This window comes from Camponotus vicinus, unplaced genomic scaffold (assembly GCF_025532165.1).
Source record: "Camponotus vicinus isolate PSW18456_S1 unplaced genomic scaffold, iyCamVici1.0 SCAF_10, whole genome shotgun sequence".
NCBI lineage: Eukaryota > Metazoa > Arthropoda > Insecta > Hymenoptera > Formicidae > Camponotus > Camponotus vicinus.
In genome coordinates, this window is record NW_028141946.1 from 1,121,276 (window position 1) to 1,137,625 (window position 16,350).

General features: G+C 35.1%; 1 protein-coding gene and 3 long non-coding RNA genes across 8 annotated transcripts in view; 3 read left to right on the forward strand and 1 right to left on the reverse strand.

Annotated features, from left to right (window-relative positions):
• LOC145960185 (uncharacterized) overlaps window positions 1-16,350 on the forward strand; it is a 269,249-nt gene that overhangs the window by 150,965 nt on the left and 101,934 nt on the right. The gene's annotated exons all lie outside the window — the stretch shown is intronic.
• The window catches only part of LOC145960181 (homeobox protein abdominal-A homolog), a 37,376-nt gene that overhangs the window by 7,762 nt on the left and 13,264 nt on the right, over window positions 1-16,350 (forward strand). The gene's annotated exons all lie outside the window — the stretch shown is intronic.
• The window catches only part of LOC145960188 (uncharacterized), a 35,584-nt gene continuing 25,036 nt past the window's right edge, over window positions 5,803-16,350 (reverse strand). The window contains exons 8-9 of the long non-coding RNA XR_014435282.1: window positions 13,367-13,568; window positions 5,803-7,201 (exon numbers count right to left, since the gene is read on the reverse strand). This is a non-coding gene — a long non-coding RNA (uncharacterized LOC145960188). The remainder of the gene's footprint in view (window positions 7,202-13,366; window positions 13,569-16,350) is intronic.
• On the forward strand, window positions 6,058-10,924 carry LOC145960191 (uncharacterized). 3 transcript variants are annotated; one of them, XR_014435290.1, is made up of 4 exons: window positions 6,058-6,470; window positions 6,696-6,860; window positions 7,011-7,260; window positions 7,417-10,924. It is a non-coding gene; the product is annotated as an uncharacterized LOC145960191 (long non-coding RNA). The 3 variants fall into 3 exon arrangements; XR_014435291.1 differs by having other exon boundaries at window positions 6,058-6,226; XR_014435292.1 differs by having other exon boundaries at window positions 6,466-6,513.

Sequence of the window (16,350 nt, forward strand, 5' to 3'; positions counted from 1 at the left end):
AAGCAATTTGTTCCTATATGATCGAGCTATCGATCAGGTAATGATTTGATCATAAATCTGCGATAACAAAAATGATGTAATTCCGAGTGCTGTGCTCCAAGGTCATTGTTCGGGTCGTTTACGTGGATCGTGCTACCGAGCACGCGCTAAGTCCTTACCCTATTCATTTATGTTAGTTGCGCATGCAAGAAGGACATGTATATGGGCAACTACACCTGTCGTCACCGTGATAATGTTAGTCGCGAATAATCTCCGTGACTATCTTTTATACGGCCGCTTACGAGTCCACAATAGCGCAGTAAATACCGATTAGATAAAATTAAAACTTCAGTCGTTGGCTTTTATCGTGATGGTTTGTTTACATCAGGCGTATCATAATTTCAAATAGGCATTGGCGATCACTATATGAAGTTAGCGACTGCAGAGGGAATGCTTAGCCCGGTAGGAAATTACATTCCGATATATTTAAACGGGATATATAATATCTGTCTCCGTATATATTCAATTGGCCGAAGAGAATACGCATTCGCCATTATACCATAACTTATTAATCTTTCGTGTGAATCTGCACTTGTATATTTCAAGTTATATCACATTATGTAAATGTGTAAGATTAATTTACCATTTTACATTAGCATTAATGAATAAATCATTTATATATTTTGGATTAATGTTAATTAATTATATTAAATATATTAAATATATTATATTAAATGTAAAATTAATAAATTAACAGTAAATGACATCAAAATGATCTTAAAATGATAAAATAATAATCCGTAATAATGGTAAAAATCAAAATGAAAAATGTTACACATTATGAATTTAAATTATCTTAATAAATATATTACTTTAATTAGTCGCAGTAATTGATTCGAAAAATATATTAAATATAACGTGCCATTTTTTAGAATTTAATCTTTGTATATATGAATATTTTTTTCATATAGAAATTAATTTTTAGATCCCATTTTTAATTAAATTGATTGGAATACATATGGTTAAACTTATTATTATGTTTAATGTTTTGGCATATTAACTGATGCCATATTTGACGCGGAAAATATAAATATTTTATTATTGTATAGTATACAATAGAACATTTTTCGTAACATTTTCGTATCTATTGTATACATGAATACAAAGTGCTTTTAAATTCTCCTTCTTGACTATACTCTTCACTGTCTCATGTGATTAATATGTGAATGCTATACTCTGAAATTCCGAATCGGCAAATGACTCAAACTTGTTTTTCAAGATCGCATCTTATTAAAATTTGTTGCATCTAGAAATATATGGATGTAGTACAGTAATTTATGATGCAATCGAGAGATGAGACGCTGATATTTCTCTAAAAAAGGAGAAACGAAAAACATAGAATAAATTTTTTATTGATTACCTAGTTTTCAAGAAATATTTTGTATATTGATTGCTTATTGATTACTGAAATGTTAAAGTTTCTCTTTGTCTTTAAAATTTATTCGCATAACATTACATGCTTATTCTAGGTATTTATATTCATTAATTGTGATATAGTATATTTATAGCACTAAGAATCTGTAGCTATAATGTGTTAATTGCATCTAATTATTACAATAAATTCTATTTCAATAAGCGTATAAATATATGTTAAATAGATGTATATAATTTTTATATTCAAAATTATTTTTTCGCCAATTAAAAATCAATAAAATATTAATTTTATTTTTTTTATTTGTATTTTTAAACAAGAAATCAAAATTCTTGTTGGTTTTTTTACATTTTATTATTAGATTATTAATTATTATATTATTAAATATTAAATATTATATATGCTTATATGCAAATTGTTTTAACGATGTATAAAGAGATTGAGAACGCGGTATATATTTTAGAGAATGCGTACCAGGTGCGATCAAGACGATCTCATCACTTTATTCATACCAATAATCGGCAAGATAAAACGGCTTTATATTTGTATCAGCGATTCGAAATTCAACAGATTCTTTTGTAAATATTTGCGCGACTGAAATGAACATTTCGGCGATTAACGAAATTTCTAAACTCCGACCAAGCGAAATTGCTGGCACGGACGAATTTCTAATCTGTCTCTCGCGAGCATGGAAACATATTCTGACATTGAGTTTCGCAGGCACGTGAATGTCTAACTGGATTACGGTGTGTACACGGGGACTAGCAGGAGATAATGTATAATTTATAATCAGACCGATCCCGCGCGCCGACAACGGCGGGTAGAGTCCACTGCCCCAAAAGCCGCCAACCCCTCATTAGCATTCGATGATGGCTGCCGCGTCCTGCAGCGTCGGTATTATCCCATTTCATCGTCCCTGCCTCCCCTACCTGGACCCTATCTTCGTATTCTCCCGCCTCCGATTTCGTCGGCTCTCCTTGTTTCTCTCTCTCTCTCTCTCTCTCTCTCTCTCTCTCTCTCTCGCACGTGAACGCTATCCTCCCTCGCCTGGATCGCATCAGCATCCAGCAGGTATCCGACATTGGCTAGGAGAGAAAGAATAGTTCCCATCGAAATTTTATCCGGAAAATTTCATCCGGAATTCTGCTTTATGCCATCGGCTCACGACATCTCTTCCCATCTTTTTTGTTTTCCCATCGCCTTCTCGGTTAGCCATTAATATACGCTCCCCGATGTCGGCACAAAACACATCGACGCGTGTAACAAACACGCGGTGCGCGCGAGAAATCGGAGGGTTGATCGTGAAGCGGCTCGTAAAAGGAACTTTCGGGGAACGCGAAATCGATCGAGAGAAATACGTGCCGTGTCGAGAGAGGGGCGGAGGGCGACGATCGAAATTCTTTTTATCAGTGCAGCGAGCGCGTGACGTTCCTCCGAGGTAAGCCACGCTCCCGTAGACAGGTCGGAATCGTGTTGTCACAGAGATTATTGAAACTGCAGTTTTATGGGCCTTAAAAGCAGTTTAATTGCCGTTATATAAGTGTTTATACGCCGCCACAGGTTTGGCCCGCGCCCGCCACCCCGAACGTTTATTTTATGGTCATACGGCGGCGCGTATTCCGTTATGTCGCGTGCCGAAGCCATCGCACCAGTCAAATCCTCAGGCCCGACCGGTCGATTCCAAATATCAGTGTGTATAACGTTTACGCGACGGCCACCCTGAAACGATATCTTACCGCGTAAGGTAAAGGACACTTGGAATCGGGACTCCCGACGACCTGATTAATGTAATAATAATCTGAGGAATGTGTAAGGCTCGCACTTTCGCGTTTGGCTCTTCGCGTTTTTTTATCGAAAAGAAAATTATAATTATTTATTAATGTAAAGTTAATTAGAGAATTATTACGCAATAGGAAGACGATATTTATGAGAGAGAAAACTATCTGCACGTATCTTTCTGAAATATTTTTCATACTTTTTTTAATGTATAGAGTATTTCGGAACGTGTAGTGTATAATTTTATGCATTTACATCACTATAATTATTTTTTATACCTTTATTATTATACCTTTTATTATACCTTTACACTATAATTATTTTTGGCACTTTCAAAGCGTACAGAGGAGTTATTTTTGGCCGACGCGTTTTTTCAAAGAGAAAGTCTGAAAAAATTCCTATGCCTACTTTGAGCCTTCTAAATAAAGGCTAGTGTAATAAATTTGCAAAATAATTTGCTTTAATATATTTTTTCACAAATACATAAAGCGAAATGCTCAAAGTGCATCGCTATGAAAACATTGGTGGGATTAAAAATGACTCCCTTATACGGAATAAGGATTAATATTCTCACTAATCATTTAAATTTTTAATATATTTTAATATCTTTTTTTTCTCTGAGCGTTATATTTATTATTAAATTTCAAAAGAATTTAAATTTTAAATTTATTTCCTTGTCCAATACATATATTCCGTAAAAAAATATATTTTATGATTCATCATAAATATTTTTCCTTGCTTTTTTTAAAAAAATGATATGATAGTTGTCTAATAAAACTTCTTTTTCTTCGGAAATCTTTTTCTTCGGATTAACTCTTTCTCAAAAAATCTTTTCATTGTTGAAACTTTCACTCTTTGTCACGCGTTGCGTATTTTTTTCAAAAAATTTTAATTCAAAAGAAAAAGAACAAGAAAACACTGGAAAAGTACAATTTAAGATATTGTTCACAAATGTATAAATCACAACGTGGTTTCGTGCTGAGCCAAGTGAAAGTAAAGGCTTTGATCGTATCCTAATACAAAAATCAACCGCATGACATTTTCGACAAAGGACGTCATGGGTATCAGCGCATTCCTTCCTTTACATTTGTTTCCTTCCTTTATGTTAAAATTAATTTAATTTCGAAATGAGTAAATAAATAATCTCGCATTGAGTAAATACACTTTGCAATCCTTTAACTTCCGAATATCAAGCTATATATATATTAAGAATGTCTTTTAAAGTTTTTATCTCTCAATATTCTTTTTTCTCTTTTAAATAATTGTCAGATGCAGTTTTGAGATCATTCGTAGAAATTTACACTTAATGTTAAGAAACTATTATGAAGTGAATATAAAATTATAATATAATTTAAAATTTTAAAATTAATCGAGACAATCAAATGTGCAATTTATTCACATAATAATTTTTATGAATCATAATTATAGCGATTACATCAAGTTTAATCTATTTATTTGTAAGGTAGTCAATAATTTGCATCACTATTCCATTAAACGTATAGAAATTTTACATTTGTGTGATAATCAAGTCCTTAGATTTTAAGAAATTAAGATTTATTTTTAATATGAATTAAAGATTAAATAGCAGAAAGCAGTATTGAAAGATAAACGCTTATAATATTATCTAAAGTCTCTTATATTTTAAATTTTAATAAAATGTACATGTGAATTATAAAGAATGTTACATACGTATGTCTTGTTCTTTGCAGTGGTACACGTGCACTCTCGGTAGCAGATTTTATATAATTTATATCCTAAGCGAAACTACTTTATATAATTTATATCTTAAGCGAAAACGGATTATACTTGAAAATCAACCGATATTAAGCTAGCTAAATTCTAAATCTATTCAGTCATTTATTGGCCTATTCAATTTATCAAATCGATCAAAGATTTCGTAAATTCTTTGTTCGATTTGAAATCGTTTTTATATTTTCTGTACCACAAAAACGAATGCGATAGAAGAATGTGAAAATCGCATAAATGCTATTATATTAATGTGTCCAAATCTTGATGTGTAATGATACCCACTAACTAAATTATAAAAATATATAGTTCATCAAATATAGATCATCAATTCTTTATATTTGATAATGCTATAAAAATTAATATTATTTATCATATTGGTATTACTTTTTTTATCGAAGCCTGACAATATGTTATCATTCATATCTAACAATAAATTTTTGCATCGTTTATTATAAATCAATTTTACCAAAAAAATGATTTAATAAATTAATAACTGCAAATATATTCGAATTAATGAATATATCTTGAGTCGTTATATCAAGATGTCTTATTGCTTGACAAGCAATTAATACTTAATCATAAATCGATGATAATTAAATAAGTGAGAAATTGAGATGTTGAATTAAGATCTTTCATTTCGAGCTTCTGCTTAAAAATACATATGAGAAGACATTTCGGGAACATATTTGTGTATCGCTTTTAGGCATATATTTTTTAATCATTGACCACAATTCATGATTTAAAATTTTATAGAAAAAGTGAATAGAGAGAAAAAAATATGTAAAATTTAAAGTTGAAAGAAGTGATATAATTATACTGATATAAATTATAAAAAGAAATATATTTTTTATATTTTAAATCGTAACTTTAAAATATTAGTATTTAGTAAAGTCTATCGTCAATAAACTTTAGAGAACAGCAGATTTTCTGAGTCATTGATCAAAGACTGAACTATCGCTTTAATAGAGTGCCATGGCGTCAAATGGAACTCTAAACAACGATATCATTATCTGCAGGACTGCCGTTGTAATCTCATTAAATTATTTCAAACAAACAACGCTCGCAATGCACTTATCGTTGCGCAATGTATCGGCTTTTTAAATTAACCTACAAGTATACTTATGTGAATTTGGATAATTAGTACATTTTGATCGAAACACATTTTTATACATATACATTTATTATTTATATATATATCGTCTATGCATGTGTCAAGTAATAATTTATTGAAGCAAATAATATTCCAATAAATTAAGAAAGTATAATAATTGGTGGCGGAACTAATAAAATGTGCGTGGAAGAAGAAATCAACAAATGCAATAATGTATAAATATAAAACAAGGAAAACATGGCATGAAATCATCAGCCTACGGATGCTTCCGCGAATATTTCGGATTAATCGTTTGTTTTTGAAGCGATGTCTGCAACGTGTTGAGATAAATATTTTTAAACATATACTATGTATTACCGATACCTTTTTATCAGTATTTTATGACATCGGAAGAAAGAGAAATTCTTTCTCTAAAACGCACAAGTCCAGAATTTAATAATTATGAATTTTTCCAAATATCGATATTGTATACAATATGCTTTATATCATTTCTAATAATTTATATTCTAATAATTAATATTTTTATCATATATATGTATATGTTTATAATATAAAATTTACACCGCGTCTCTAACAATTAATATCTTGTATCTTTATATACATAACAAAATTTTTATCACTCATGAGTGGAAGTTTTTCGTATTTCAGGATTTTTTATACGAAAAATTTCGTTGCTACCAAATATATTCGCGACACTACGAGGATTAAGACTGCGTTACTCCGATGCCATTGCTCGCATGATCATCCTCGGAGTATACCATTATGTGAACGGAGAAGCGGCTCCGGATATAAAGGAGCCGGCAGGTTCTTAAGGTATTTCATATTTTCACGTTATAGAGATAGAGAGGAGAGAGAGAGGGGGGGAGAGGGAGAGAGGGAGAGCTCGTACTCAACGCCGGAGGGAATATCGTCCGCGTAGTTACGGAAATGTATAGCGTTGACACACGGAACGACGTTGTCCAGGCAAGAAAACGTGCTCTCCGGGTGCGACGTAAGCTGTAGCCGTGCACCTCCTTCGCCGCGTGCGTGCTCTTCGACGTCTTCTCGACCAAGGTAGTGGAGCAATCTTGGAGCGGTATATGGAGGGACAAATCTCACGCATGTGTAATCGTCAATGCTAGCAGACGCCGTCTCAGTCATGTTTATATGTTTCACTGGAATAAAGGATGTCGTTGTGTGAAAAAGAAATGAGAGATATTAAATAATGGAGGAGGTATAATAAAAAGATTTTAACTAAAAATACAATTTACGAGTAGTAACGAGATTTAATTAAAAAATTTATTTATTTAGTCTATATAATTAATAAATTTTTTAATGATTAAAAAAATAATTAATAAATTTTATATGATTATTATTTTTATTAACATAGGTAGCAAAAATATTAATAATTGGACCCCCCAAATGTACTGCTTAGACTTATGAGGTAAAGTCGATCACATGCTCCATGACGTAGTAGCTACACATGCACACTGAGAGTTCCGTCAGGAGGGATCCCTTCATATACCAACACTAGTAGTGAAGAATGAAAGCCCCGACGAGGCACTATCGTAACAAATGTGGCCGCTTGCATTACACGACGACGAGCAATTCGGACAGGTTTGATGGCGCGCGATATAGATCTTCGGATGTGGGATCTTTAGGGAAAGAGAAGGCTCGACGGGTTCGTTGACGTAGCGTAGGAAGTGAGAGGAAAGGAAAACGAGAGCGAATCGCGACACGGTACCTAAGGGTTCGTAGGTAGGGCGACGCGGCATCCCCAAAGGGGTTTCCCTGTCCTATGTCTCGGGATAGCCAATGCCGGATGGCGTACGCCTCCTGCCTGGGTGTGTTGCAGGCAACAATGCCGTGTAATTTGTTGGAAATCGATGTCCGGAAATACATTTGCATTTTAACGTGCGGCGAAACGTATGTAGTATGGGATGCTTGATTGTCGAACGTATTATTTGTACAATGTACGACGGTTGGGGACTTCTCGAGGGGAGACGATGTTTCATCCGACAAGAGGAGGTAGAGTTACCGCTTCGAGGCGTTGGAGTTCAATCGTTCGTAAGATGATCCGTTTGCCCTGGGCGGCCTCGATATAATCTACTACTAATCTTTTAACTATCCGCTCGTGAATTAAGTTTCTGACTTGTTGTAATAAAATACTTTTTACCCGTGTCGTAATTACTCGTAATTTCGCATTACCCTATCTATGAAGGCTGGCAATAGAAGCCTAGGAGAGATACTGATAAGCGTGTACGTACTTCTTCCAAAGTCATCCACTTTAACGTAAATCAACCGCACTTGGTGAACCACGTGTGCCCTTTCATACATTTCATTTTCTCTCCGGGGCACAAATTTTTATTCCCTGTGTGTTTTTAATTAAGCCCTCATAGAAAAATGGAGATGTTCTTGATAAAACGGAGTAATTTTTAATATATCGTAGTCTCTTAGGATACCCTGATGGTAATGGTAACAGCTTCCGGAAGCTCCACGATAGACGGAATAGTTGTGTATATCGTAGAACGATTCGGTTTAGATACGCATGGAGTACATCAGCATACTGTTTCACGCGGCGCTCTGATACCGTTTACCACGACTGTTATCCCCCTCCGATAAAAACTAAGAGCACTATTTCCAGCTTTTGTGTGTCGTCCCGCGCGTTTTAGATACATACTATCCTCCTTTTCTCGCTTTCTCCAATCTCGCCTAGCAACATGCTTGCATAAGTACTTCACTGTCTGATTATTTTATAAACATTAATACGTAAATATACTTTCCCGTGTCTCTACGTTTATCTTTATAGACATATAAGAACATATTTCGCGATTTTTTATCGAGAAATTGAAAGCCAAAGTTTCACGTTCTATACAATTTTTTCGAAAGGATTCGGAATGCAGCCTGCGAGTATCGATCGCGTAATATCTCTGGCTTAATTATCGAATCGCAATCATTAAATTAGAACACACGTACGGTAAATAAAATTGAAGTATATGTATATATGACAGATATCTCATCAAATGTATATATTCGTGCACGCATATATAGATTTTTTTTGCTTGTGTATGTGTGTGTGTGTGTGTGTGCAGATGATATATATATTTCGTTATGATTTTCAAATATCGCACATTTTGCCTCCGTTTGACGTTGCACACGTTCACACATTCGCGCAATGTTTTATCACTGTGTGTGTAGAAGCTACTCCAGCACCTTGTGTCGAGTCAGTGGATGTTAGCCAGGACGAGAGAAGAGAGAGAGAGAGACAGAGAGAACTAGAGGGTGTGCTAGCTTATAACAGGAGCTAGAATCGTTACCAGTGCTGTGGAATCGAGTGCGCATGTGCGCGCAAATCCCCTTTGTTCGCGTGATGTGTCCAAGTTGAACCGGAGAGTCCCAGAGGAAGCGCGTGTACGAAAGTATGAGAGAGGAGAAGAAAGTCTGTCTTTTTTTCCCTCTCTTTCTCTCTCAGAGTTCTTTTATCTTGTAGCTATTATTATATTTGGCCAGCGCGAAGGTTCCCTAATTATAGATTATCTCTATAGACAGACATAATGTGACTTTTCGCTGATGGGCTAAGAGCACTGTTTTCCTTGTTCTCAATTTTGGAAATTTCCTCAAATTTTTTTTTAAATAATGCAATGGAATGCAACGTTTGAATATTATTGATTAAAATCGCACAGTATCTTTAACTTAACTATTAAATTAGAACACACATGTGAGATAAATAAAATTGAGTTTCAGTTTACGTTTTAACGGCGCGATAATTTCTTCAAGGTTTAACCGTTTCGGAGCAAGTGGAATAATTCACTTCAAGGCGTCTGCAAACAATTTATTAGATGCAGTGCGAGATCCTTGTCTCACGGAAGCTTTTGATACGCTAAACGCACAAACCACGGAGATATATCTGTTATATACCTGGCACTCTCTCGAATGCATTTTATAGGAATGTGAGCAGAGGAGTACTTTTTCTTGGCGTAAAATCAAAGAACACTATATTTCTATTCTGTGCAAAGAACACTATATTTCTATGCGTCTGGAGAGACGTCATACTTCATGTGACGTTTGTCTTTAGCCTCAATAGAAATATTACAAGCTATCAGACTCAATAAACTCGATGATCTATTAGTTAAATATATCCCTAATGGAAGCGAAGGTCACACAGTGACAAGTTTAGTATTTTGATTGAGTTGTTATCAGCAGCAAGTCATACATGATACCTTCTTCTTGATATACAGATGTATCAAATTTTAACGCAGCGAATATAGAATTACGATACGTGAGACTTTCAGACAATCTCTATCGGTTTTACATTACCAGGATTATCACGCGATTTCGTAAAACATTAAATTTCCCTTACACATGCACATGTAAAAGATTTAATTATCTTCATATAATCAAAGGAAAGAAAAAAGTATCGATGTACGAGACAAATATATGTGCTTTATGGCAATTTACAAAATATATATGCTTATGACAATTTACAAAAAGCTAGAGTTTAAAACGATCGAAAGATTTTCCAACATTTTACTAAGAGTTTAGATCGAATTACCCTCTCAATGAGGAAGGTTGGAAAAGGATAAAGGAGAGTACGTGATATCGGCTAATATCGTAAGCCCGCAACGTGTTCTGATTAAACATTATGTGGATCCATTTCTTACTACACATTCATGAGTATAAACTATAGGTTTGCACGATTCTTTTCTTATACATCGATGAAAAATTTTTCGTAATTAATAATATTCGATTCAGTGATCCATAAGTGCTATTATAAATTATCAAATTTTATTGACAGCGGTGTATATTTTGTGTTTTAAAATACTAATTTATACAATTCGAACAAGATAAATAATTATATGTATTTTAGGATATAATCGAGATTGATATATAAATTTAAAGTATACATATTTCTTAATTTTCTTAAAAAATCTCAATTACATTTATTATTTATTTCAATGAAAAATATTAGATATAATATATATGATATTTAAAAAAATTAAAAAAGGGAATTTTTTTTATTTTATTTTATTCATCGAGTTCGAGTTGCATAAAATCTGCTGCGCGTCTTTACTTTCAACTCTACTAATGAGTAATAATCCTCTCCAAGTCTCTCCCGCTGTCTTTCTAGACTTATTCCGCGTCTCGTTTCGTATCTTTCGGAAGCCATAGCGCCCAACGTCGGATGTTCTAAATTGCACGGGCACGACTTTTATTAGCGGAAAGAGACAACCGTGGCATTTGCATGTAATGGCGTAGGGGGTGGGTTGTAGTGGAGTGTGGTAACACGGGGAGTGTCAGAAAATATGAGAATAGTCGGAAGGGCGTGAGAGAAAGAGAAAGAGAGAGAGAGAGAGAAATGGTGGGGGATGTAAGGCCGTAATTAGAGTCTTAGGGGTTCCATGGGGGTAGCTGTTCGCGCTGTTGCCCTGTCGGAGGTGGAGGTGGAGGCCGTTAGTCGGAATATAGAGGGTAGCAAGCCTTCGTTACGAGTTTTAAGAGGGAAAGGAATGTTTGCCAACGGCATTCTAATACTTCATTCTTTATTGTAAAATTAAAATTTAATCTCGTTTCGTATCGGCCCTCGCCCTGCGGATGAGATTACGCGTATTTCGAGCCTGGCGCTTTGCCGACAGGTTTATTTTTGAGAGCTGTTGCTGCTGCTGCTGCTGCCGCCAACTGCTCTTGAAGATTCTTTGGCAAGGAAAATTAAATAAGCGTGTATTGGAGGAGCGTACGATGCGACTAGCACGCGAGATGTGTTTATTTAATAATAAAAATTACGCTGTCGATTGCGCAATAAATTTTCGGAATGTGCATCGTACGCTTTATTTCATAAATTTAGCAGCAGTTTTAAGCGCACTTGTGTGTCAGCTATGCGACATTACGTGTATACGGAAGATGGCCAGCTCTTCGGCGTATGAATGAATTATCGATTTGATAAAAGTTACTGTGACGTTTACTCCTCGTTCGCACGGGCACTCAATTATATTTGCGTGTTATCTGCACGCTCGTATTGCGTACGTGACACGAGTGGATGTCGTGCGAAATTTAGTACCTTCCGTAATTTTACAATCCGGGACACAGCGATTAATGAAAAATTCCTCGGTATCGTTTTAAGTATTCATATAACGAATAAAAAAATAATGTCTAAAAAATTACTTCTCATACTTTTTGAAAAAGGATCGCACGAATATTTTAGAGAAATAAGAAATTCGTACTTGTAAATCATGTTTGTTATTTTATAAATTAAAATTAATCAACATCTAGAAAATTAAAGGGATGTTAGCGAGAGGATTTTTACGCCGGCAGCTTATCTATATCCTTTCCAAATCCGCGAAATATGCGCCGGCTCTCTTTCCAAGACGCCTTCTATCAGGTCGTTCCGGGAGAGACCTGAACCCTTTTTATAAATTTTCCTCCTCGACTTTACAATTTCGTGGGAGATTAGAGCTCTTATTGTGCCGTGGCGGCACAATTGATCGCCATGTAGGTACGATACACGCTACACATCGCGAAAGGTACCGCCTCGCATCTGGGTACATTCGATCTTTAGGCGAACGAGAGTCCGCGTATCTTCCGTGTATGTACGAGAGCACGCGTGCACGTCGAGGCGCGCGCGTGTGGTAGATACACGCCGGATAATGGGAGGCACCCTTATGGATGGCCTTTGGGTTCCGCCGGGAACAATGGAGCGAACTTCCCCCTCTCACCATCCATCCTTGTCGGAATCCTTTATTGCCGCGCCCGATGTATATATGTGTATATAGGAACCTCCATACGTATATATACTTTTATATATATGTACGGATCTGCTCTCACCTCTCCAAACGCTCCCCTGGACTTACCTGTGTGCTTCGCACACAGTCTCCGACTAGCTGTCCAACCAATCAGGATTTAAGTCTATTGCCGGTCGTGACGGACCGTGCTACGCATGCGCGCGCACCTGTGTATCCAGCTTCCAGGTGTCGGTATCATCTTTGCGTCATTTTCGATGAATGTGTAATATAAATGCCTATTTACGGATTGTTTGAGAGAAGTCGCGTTTTTCCTCCGGATTATTAGACGTGTATCTTATCGAGCTTAAGTAAAATTAGCGCTATTCATTTCTTTCGGAAATATGTTTAACAATTCTACATTAAAATACCTTGATAATTAATTGCAAACAAAAGTTTAAAGATAGAAATTTAATTTTTTTTCACTCTTAACTGATATTAACCGATTTATGATCGAATATGTAATTAGATTTGGATGAATAATCAAATTATTAAAAAATATAAATAATTAAAAAATTATTAAAAAATATATATATATGTCCTTGCAACTATTTGTGGTACTCGTACCGCCATATATGTGATAACTGAAGAGCGATAAATCGCTTCCGGTGATTAATGTCAGTGTCAGGTCGGCCATTGCAGCCGATCGGAGCAGAAAAATGCTCCAGTTTCTAAATCGCCAAAGATCTCTTCAGATTGTTCTCGTAGTGTCTGTGCCTGTTCCTCTTTTATATCCACAACATGATACGCCGGCATGTGTAAATGACATCTGTAAAAAAAATGTTCTTATGTAAGTTAGGGAACAAATCGTAGTCACACACAATCGCGACAAATGTTGTAGGAAAAAATCTGGTATACTTATAATTGAATGTATAAAAATTACATATTAAATATATTTTATACAAGTCCCATAACTTCTAATATACATATGTATATATATATTTGATATCTTTTCCTCGACATATAATAAAATAATTAGCAATGTATAAAAATCTAATAAAATTATTAATAAATATTCGAATAAAGAAGAGAAAGATATTTATAAAAGATTTTTTTTTTATAGATTTAACAATTTATTCATAAATGAATGTAATGATATTTAATAGACAATAATAAACATGATAAAAATGAACAGAAATGAAAAAAAAGTGAGTCGATAGCTAATATATTGCTAATTTTTCAACTAATTACATGACATAAATCAATGCATTCTTACAAATGACGCTTAATGTTTTTGAATTATGTGTTTACGTGTATGTACATATAATTATAAAGATGCTAATTTTATATAATTTTATATAATTGATCCTTTTAATTAGCACATCTACATTACGTAGATGATTTATTAATTGTATACCATTGCAAAAACAATATTTGATAAGACCATGTGAAGATTCCAGAGTATCACGAAGTGGCAGTCACTTCAAAAGTACCGAACAGTCATTCATTCCGACTGGAAGAAAATAGCTGTAGAGACTACTGTGCTGTAATAGCGGCTATAGGGCCAGATCGTCGTAAATCTAAAGAGGCGTTTAAATGTCAACCGCTTGCCTTGTGCACGCTTCTATACAATTTTGGTTCTTCTTACTAAACTTGGCAATCGAAAACAATAATTTTATTCTTACTCTAATTTGACTCATTCGGCTCTTATTTATATACAGGAAATATTGGAATCAATTTTCTTATTAACATCACATCAATTTTCTTATTAACATCACATAATTTGATCTTGTATATATTTCTTTTAAGTTTCCGAGCTTAAAACAGCGGTATTTTATTCACGATATCCGCAAGAAACTTTTCTCTAAAAATTACATTGGATTAAATAAAATGAGAATTTATATATTATATATATATATATATATATATATATATATATATATATATATATATCTTTTAATTTAAAATTGTTTGTGAACTGCATTAAGAATTTTAAAATTTCTTTTACAGTGTGAGATCGGACTTTAAGCTCTAATCTTTATCTGGATTTGAAAAAAGTGACATGTTAGAATAACTCAATTTATAATCACTAAATTTATAATGAATAAATAAGGAAAATAATATTCTTTAATTTGATTTCAAGATAAAAATTGGATAATTGTTTAAATCGTATTGCATTTTGGGAGAATGTATTGGCAATAGCTGTTTCAAGAGCAAAATGGGTCATTGATATATTCTAAAAAATAATATTTTAACAATTCATTTTCGGAATATATATTTTGCAAACTATAAAATTATCGACTTATAAATATTAAAATTAACTTAATGATATATTTTATTTAATTTTATTTAAATTAAATTCGAGCAGATTTAATCGGGACTTCCCTCTCGTGTACCGTTTACAATAATCACGTGCAAACGGAGACTTTATGTAAAATTTACGTAATACATTTTTCGCATTGATATCAATTCCGACGCACTGTCGGATATCATTTTTTTTCCATGAAACTGTGACAGAAAAAAATCCCGGTGTTATCAGTTACAAAATAGAAATTATGACACAGTTTGCAAGTTTTACATACGCAACATTTTACTCACGTGACTCACTATTGCGCTCTGCTCGCTCGTCAGATTCGGATTTTTCATGTCGCTAATCCTTCCGATAACAAACTGCAATCTCGCGATAATGACATCGCAACAAACAACCGGACATGCGAAAAAAGAATTTAATCAACAACGGTCAGATGGAACAATATATATATATATATATATATATATATATATATATATATATATATATATATATATATATAGCGAAGCCGAATAATTGGCCTTGAATTAGAGTTGAACCGGATACCTGGGCGAGATGCAGAGGCAAGAAAAAGTGCGGGGATTAGCCGCATAAATCGCGGCCGGACTTGAAATCGCGACGGAACGGACGGCGGAGTTATCGTGGGCATTTTTCCTCGCTTGGCACTCTCTCCGCATCTCTCCTTTCGTTCCTTTACATATCTCTTCCATCTCTCTCTCTCTCTCTCTTTGCCGTTTCTCTCGCAGAGTCGCATTCCACCTCTATTCCCTTCCCTTCCAACGTGCCTCCTACCCGATCGCCCAACTCTATCGTTCTGGCAGAGGTTGCAGTGACCCGAGACGGCGATCAAGCGAACCGTGGGTCGTGGCTACGCCGTATCTCCTCTCTTGTCCCTCACCCCCTCGCCCCTCTACCGCCGTTCCCCTTCATCTGGCGAACTGTCTACATTTTTCACCGGCTCGAGATTTTATTCGCCCGCAGCGCCGCGAAATTAAGCCGTTTTGAGATATTTATGAATGGATCGCTACGAGAGGGGCTCACGCATGGTCCCTCCGGCGGTCGAACAAAGAGAATTTCAGGCCGTATAACGCGACGCGCATCCGAGAACGCGAGGAGGGTCCCCGCGATTTGCAGGTGCTGTCAAATCCCCGGACGCGACGTCGCGACGTCGCCGTCCCAGAAATCTATCCATCCGACTTGTGTGTGGTTGCCGCTCGCAGAAGACCAGTGACATTTCCCGGACGACGAACCGCCGTCTCGTCCCGTCTCGCTGTGCGCTACATTCGCTCGAAATTTTTTG